The 7,478-nt window shown below is 36.3% G+C and overlaps 1 long non-coding RNA gene across 1 annotated transcript in view; it reads left to right on the top strand.

Moving 5' to 3' along the window:
• The first annotated feature begins 729 nt into the window (after positions 1-729).
• The window catches only part of LOC113465925, a 13,729-nt gene continuing 6,980 nt past the window's right edge, over positions 730-7,478 (top strand). Inside the window, exon 1 of the long non-coding RNA XR_003390501.1 lies at positions 730-819. This is a non-coding gene — a long non-coding RNA (uncharacterized LOC113465925). The remainder of the gene's footprint in view (positions 820-7,478) is intronic.

The following is a 7,478-nucleotide window of genomic DNA, read 5'->3' as shown; positions in this document are numbered from 1 at the left end:
TACATCAGGTCTATATACGCACGTATATGTATGTATATGGGTTCCATATAAATAATACCTACGATATATCCTTTTTTTTATGAACAAGTTTGTGTCTAATGACCAAGCTTAGATTTATTGCTTGGAATATGTTTATGTAGGGATCCAGGTATAGGTAGGTCACAAGGTGTAACCAGATATATGTTTATGAGGTCTGTGATACCAAATGACGGTTATTTACCGGGTGGTTGTGACACGGGGGGTAACTGGAGTTTTATAGTACACAGAAATTCCACTCTTGGGCTTATTTTTAGGGTTTAACAGCCCTAAAATTTGTGTTAAGCTTTACGAACCGGATTTTAGTGATGGTACCTAACCAGCACCTCCAATTGCGTTTTTTTGGTCTATGGAGAACTGGTGTAATTCAACGTGCTATCACCGCAGGCTCATTGTGGGTTTAAGTAACAATTTTGATAACGTTGAAGTTGTCACCGAGAAACTGGAAAATAAAAATATTACTTAATCACCTACATATCTCTGGTAAAATGTGGTTTGTGTTTGGTGGGGTGTTATGTGGTATGTGGTGGTCCCCTACAAAGGACGGGTCAACCACTAGTCTCTGTTAAAATTACAAGGAAAACTAAGTGGAGTAAGACAAACAAAGTAGGTAATACCTACTATTAATGTCTTATAGACTGAATTCGCATCGACAGTTCCTGCCTACTGTTAGTAAAAGTGAAGCATAACGGGCTGTACACGTGGTGCTGAGTGTAGACACAAAATAAAAAATGCTGACAGCGATTTCATTGAAACTCGCTCATAGAGTAGACCAAAATGAAAGTAAGTTCCACAGAAGTATGAAATTAATTCCACGGACCAAGTAGGTGTAAACCTATTGGTGTTAGTGGGTATTTCTTCTTTCACCTCTCGAATCGGGCTTGAATTCAGCCTTAAAATACGCTTAGAACACATTTAATTAACTTTTGTCAAATAAAATAAAAATAAAATTACACTTGTGGTCAGGGAAATAAAAAATATTAGACACAACAGAACAATAAATATCACATCTAAATCGATGTCATATTCTCATTACAATACAATGGACAATAAGTTCTCCCTGCTATAACCATAATATGTATATGAATATTCCATAATGTTATCATTGGTAAATAGCCATTACATAGGTACCTATAGGTTGTAAATTTTGTAACGATTTTTCTCACCAAACCATCCGAACTTGGTCTACGTAGGTTGTTTGGTGCTATTGAACATAAAACTTGTAATATTATTATCATCATCTCCACTATAGTTAGGTATAGGGCACAAGGTGTAGTTTTTGTTCTACGGATAAATAATGTCTATCCCTTATCTTTTAGTCTAGGCTCTAGGCTTAAGTGCCTAGGCCTAGGCTGTAATTAACTAACTGACCCCAGAACCTAAGATTGCACCTCAGGCTCTGATTTGGTGTGAAGTGTGACCAATTGAAACGCTAGAATCTCTGAACTACACCGAAAACTATGGTGTTCTCCTAATTCCATTTCCAAATGGGATATTTTGTGATGATCCCTTCACGACCTCCCTGGAAGCATCTAAGCTTCTAATCTACATATTATGCAGGTCTCCTTAGTCCTGGCCATGTCACCGACACTAAATTATTATTAGCAGTATTATTTTCTTAGGTAAAAGCCTGAAGTAGCGTTCTTTCAGACCGGCAGATAGGTGCTTTTAACATCAGGTAATATTGACATCTCCACCAATTTTGAACTTCGATTACATATTGAGAATATTGGTTATTTGGACATCTCCACCAATTTTAAACTTAGGTACCTAAAACATTGAGAATATTGGTTATTTTGACATCTCCACCAATTTTGTATCTCTAATTCCATTTCCAAATGGGATATTTTGTGATGATCCCTTCACGACCTCCCTAGAAGCATCTAAGCTTCTAATCTACATATTATGCAGGTCTCCTTAGTCCTGGCCATGTCACCGAGACTAAATTATTATTAGAGTATTATTTTCTTAGGTAAAAGCCTGAAGTAGCGTTCTTTCAGACCGGCAGGTAGGTGCTTTTAACATCAGGTGATATTGACATCTCCACCAATTTTGAACTTCGATTACATAATATTGAGAATATTGATTATTTGGACATCTCCACCAATTTTAAACTTAGGTACCTAAAACATTGAGAATATTGGTTATTTTGACATCTCCACCAATTTTGTATCTACTTGCTTAAAATATTGAGAATGTTGGTTGTTTTGACATCTCCACCAAATTTGAAGTTACTCGTACTTAGGCAGATAGGTACGAACAACAAAATTTATTTAAGATTTCCTTTTTTTAATTTTTGGGTCTGTCTATAGCTACGACATCGCGCCGTACTTTGGGTCCTCAGTATTTTTCTTTGTCTCCCCCGTTCTTCTCTCTCTCTCTCTCTCTATCCTCATTCACATTTTGTCTTATTCCATGTCTACTGTCTTCTCCTCGTCTACTCATAATTTGTATTTTATGCAAATGAGAAAGTTTGATTGGCGCCAGCCAAGACAGTAGCTGAAAATCATTACATCAGGTCTGTCTCTCTCTCTTTCTCTCTCTATCCTCATTCACATTTTGTCTTATTCCATGTCTACTGTCTTCTCCACGTCTACTCATAATTTGTATTTTATGCAAATGAGAAAGTTTGATTGGCGCCAGCCAAGACAGTAGCTGAAAATCATTACATCAGGTCTATATACGCACGTATATGTATGTATATGGGTTCCATATAAATAATACCTACGATATATCCTTTTTTTATGAACAAGTTTGTGTCTAATGACCAAGCTTAGATTTATTGCTTGGAATATGTTTATGTAGGGATCCAGGTATAGGTAGGTACATAAATATACATACGTTCCCTATAATTTGTATCTAGCTATCGTGCTCTGATTTGTTACTAATTTAACTTACATTAACGAAGATAAATTGAAAATAAAATGAGACATACGTAATAAATTTATTGAGATTTGTTTTAATGCTTGCAATTTATAAAGTTCATTAGAAAGATAGGTGGATATTATTTTTAGATACCTACCTACTTTTCTTTGAAACAACCTCTGTGGCTGTTCTGGGTTTGATGCTGGTATTGAGGTTTTTCGGCTCTGTGCTTGCAATAACGTTGCAAAGGACAATAATCATGAGTCGGTATATCGTAGCTATAAATGTAGCATGGGAAAATAACATGGGTAACAAGTGTACCTCTACATTTTTTTTTCTTCTGATTTTATTGAGATCTTTGACCCACTCTTGGCTTATTTTTAGGGTTTAACAGCCCTAAAATTTGTGTTAAGCTTTACGAACCGGATTTTAGTGATGGTACCTAACCAGCACCTCCAAAAATACCACATTTAATGCACCAGCTCCCGAAGGATCACTGAAGTTAAGCAACATTGAGCGTAGTATCCGGATGGGTGACTATCTGGGCAATCGTGTGCTGTTGGCTTTTCTCGTCCTTACTCAGGTTGGGAGAGGTGTGAGGAGACGGCTAGCCTGTCGCCAAATGGAGTGTAAAACCCCCGTCAGTAAAGACTTTTTTGGTGTAATCGTTTTATCAGCTTCTTCGTCAAATACCACAATTTAATTGGGTAAGTTGCCTACAAAACCAACTTGTATGCAAGATCATCTTGTCAAGATGGAGGCAAAAATGGGCTCAAACGTTATCCACAGAAATATCCGAAACTAAGTACCTGACCACTGACCAGGTATTTACATTAAATATTGACGTAAACTTATAGAGGGAACATTTAACTTGACCACCCAGTATTTCCAAAAGACGGTTACAAAACCACGAGTTGTGTTTGTGTTGACATGTGATATGTCATCAATTTCTACTAATTATTCCTCTAAAATAATCTACAATTCTACATAGTATGATATCGATAGTGAACCTACTTAGGGAATACTATTGAGTATTATCGATGTGTTATGTGCACGCGTGTTGCTTCTTCAAAAACTATATGTAAATATGTATGAAAATCGACCTATGGATTGGAGAATAATGTAGCATTCATTTTTTGAAAAGTTACTTTTTTCTCACGCGGCATTTGTAAATTTCGAACGAAAGTCGATCTCAACTTCGGAAATTCAGTTCCTCTTATTGTTCGGAAATCTAAGAGAGAAGGAAGACAGAACTCCCGCCCCGGGCGGGAAAAGCCTAGCGCTTACAAGGCAGACGCGCTACCAACCAAGCTAACTAGGCTAAATAAACTTTTGATTCTCTATCTAGATGGGATAATTTGAAAGTGGTTATTATTATTATTATTATTATTATTATTATTATTATTATTATTATTATTATTAATATGTATGAAAATCGACTTAGTACCTATGGATTGGAGAATAATGTAGCATTCATTTTTTGAAAAGTTACTTTTTTCTCATTTGTCCTCTTAGTTCCTCTTATTGTTCGTTGTTCGGAAATCTAAGAGAGAAGGAAGACAGAACTCCCGCCCCGGGCGGGAAAAGCCTGGCGCTTACAAGGCAGACGCGCTACCAACCAAGCTAACTAGGCTAAATAAACTTTTGATTCTCTAGATGGGATAATTTGAAAGTGGTTATTATTATTATTATTATTAAGAGGTTTGACAAAGGGAACTGTAACTGCTAAGGTAGGAGAGAAGGAAGACAGGATAGGAGAAAGCCACGGTTCCGAGAACGAACATTATCCCATCAGGATAAAATCCGCCCCGGGCGGGAATCGAATCCGTACAGATATTGGTTAGATGCTTTTAGTGAACAAGCTATGTGCAGGTCAACAGGAAAACCGTTACGCCACTGTGTTAGTTATTTGATGATAACTGATTCAGATTTAGAGGAACAGAACACTTGCGATTGTGTAACTCAATTCGTGTGTTCATTTTTACAACTCGTAGCCGGTGCGATATGTTCAATTTTCAACCGTTTTTCTATGGCTAAAAAATTTAAAAATAGGTAATTCTAATTACTAGTACAAATACCTACATGCATACAAAACCAACCTCCCCATGCACGTATAGGTTATGCTTGTCATATTGGTCCAGCATACGAACTTACCCTCTCAGAATACAGGAATAGAAATTCCTGTAATCTGAGAGAGAAATTCCTGTATTGGAATTGGAATAGAAATTCCTGTATTCTGAGAGAGAGAGGGAGGGAGAGAAAGAGAGAGAGAGAGAAAGAGAGAGAAGAAAGAAAGAGAGAGAGAGAGAGAGAGAGAGAGAGAGAGAGGGAGAGAGAGGGAGAGAGAGGAGCTGATATTATTGGGAGATTTCAAAATTCGAAATCAATAAATAATCAATGGAGGAGAAATGATCTCATTCACTCATAAAATATATGCAGATGATTCAGAGGTCATTCAATAACTCGCTTTAAATTTTTTGTCCAGAAATACGAATAATTTAGAGGTGATTTGTAAATAGGGAGTTTTGACGTCTCCACTAATTTTTGATCATATGTAGGTAATTACTAGTACAAATAAATAATAGGTAGGTAGGTAAGTGGTACCTACATGCATACAAAACCAACCTCTCCATGCACGTATAGGTACTCGTATCATCCTACCACAAGTTATGCTTGTCAAGTTGTCATATTGGTCCAGCATACGAACTTACCCTCTCAGAATACAGGAATTTCTATTCCTGTATTCTGAGAGAGAGAGAGAGAAAGAGAGGGAGAGAGATGAGAGAGAGAAAGAGAGAGGAGAAAGAGAGAGAGAGAGAGAGAGAGAGAGGAGCTGATATTATTGGGAGATTTCAAAATCCGAAATCAATAAATAATCAATGGAGGAGAAATGATCTCATTCACTCATAAAATATATGCAGATGATTCAGATTCAGAGGTCATTCAATAACTCGCTAACTGTACACTATTGATTTAAATTTTTTGTCCAGAAATACGAATAATTTAGAGGTGATTTGTAAATAGGGAGTTTTGACGTCTCCACTAATTTTTGATCATATGACATCTCCACTATTCTTGGTTCCTTTGACAACCTTTCCAGCTAGCACTCAGCTAGCAGCCTTGTTAATCTAACTATTTCTAATATTTCTACCATGTAAGCTGGAAAAATAGACTCTAGGGAAAGGAGCCCTGTTGCTTATTTTGCTTTACAGCCCAGCAAAAAAATGGACCTACAATTTACAACAAAACCCAACACCAAACAGAACATTACAATGTACGAGTACATAATATTATCTTCATAATATCTGAGTCGTTAATGTGATAGATAACCAAATTAATTGTTTACCCCCCAAATAGAGAGTGCCATATATTATTTCTTTTCAACTCCTGATGTCCAATTATAATTCTATTATTTATTTCTCGTTGGTACCAAATCTTCTCAGCTATTGATCCAGAGATCGAGATAATCCACAAAACGTTTGAGAAATGTTGGGAAACAAACTGGGTAAAGATACTAATCGGACCCAAAGACATACATAGAGGATTAGGTACCTACCTTTTGTTTTGGTTCTCAAATCAAAAGACAATAATATTTTCTGATCTATAGTTCATGATGAACAGGCCAGATAGGGACCTCTCTGATTCACAAAGAAGAGTTCCATCAAAATGAAAACTGTGTTCGGTCATTTACGTGTCTTTATTTCGATTCGAATTTATCTATCTTTTCTTCACGCGTTCAAATCTTTGTTGTTGGATTCCTTCTCATCTTTTCAGGAGATGATATTAAATTTGTAAAATATTGTAAGCCTGAGGGAATTATTGCCATTTGCCAAGGGTAAAACTTTTCCTTGCCCTCAGGAATATACGGGATCCATGTATTTCATTTGAAGAAACCAAATATAAGTTAAAGATACTAATCGGACCCAAAAACATACATAGAGGATTAGGTACCTTTTGTTTTGGTTCTCAAATCAAAGGACAATAATATTTTCTGATCTATAGTTCATGATGAACAGGCCAGATAGGGAACTCTCTGATTCACAAAGAAGAGTTCCATCAAAATGAAAACTGTGTTCGGTCATTTACGTGTCTTTATTTCGATTCGAATTTATCTATCTTTTCTTCACGCCTTCAAATCTTTGTTGTTGGATTCCTTCTCATCTTTTCAGGAGATGATATTAAATTTGTAAAATATTGTAAGCCTGAGGAAATTATTGCCATTTGCCAAGGGTAAAACTTTTCCTTGCCCTCAGGAATATACGGGATCCATGTATTTCATTTGAAGAAACCAAATATACAGATGAAAATAATAAAGCAATCAATAAGCATGTTCTTGCAAATTCACATGCGGGGCTTTTCAGAAAACAATCAATTGATCTATTTTATTGTAATATTGTTTTCTACTCACTACAATTGGCATGTTGCCTATGCCAGACGAATAGTATGAAGTAGTGAAGATGTGTAGGCTACAAAGTACAAAGTCTAACTTGGTGAAATTGCCTGGTGGAATATCACGTGGTAATCATCAGCTTACCACATTAGAGGGTCCTGATTGGAACTTGCGTTTTTTTTTTTTT

Source organism: Diaphorina citri, unplaced genomic scaffold (assembly GCF_000475195.1).
Source record: "Diaphorina citri unplaced genomic scaffold, Diaci psyllid genome assembly version 1.1 scaffold182, whole genome shotgun sequence".
NCBI lineage: Eukaryota > Metazoa > Arthropoda > Insecta > Hemiptera > Psyllidae > Diaphorina > Diaphorina citri.
This window is presented reverse-complemented; position numbering and strand designations above follow the sequence as displayed.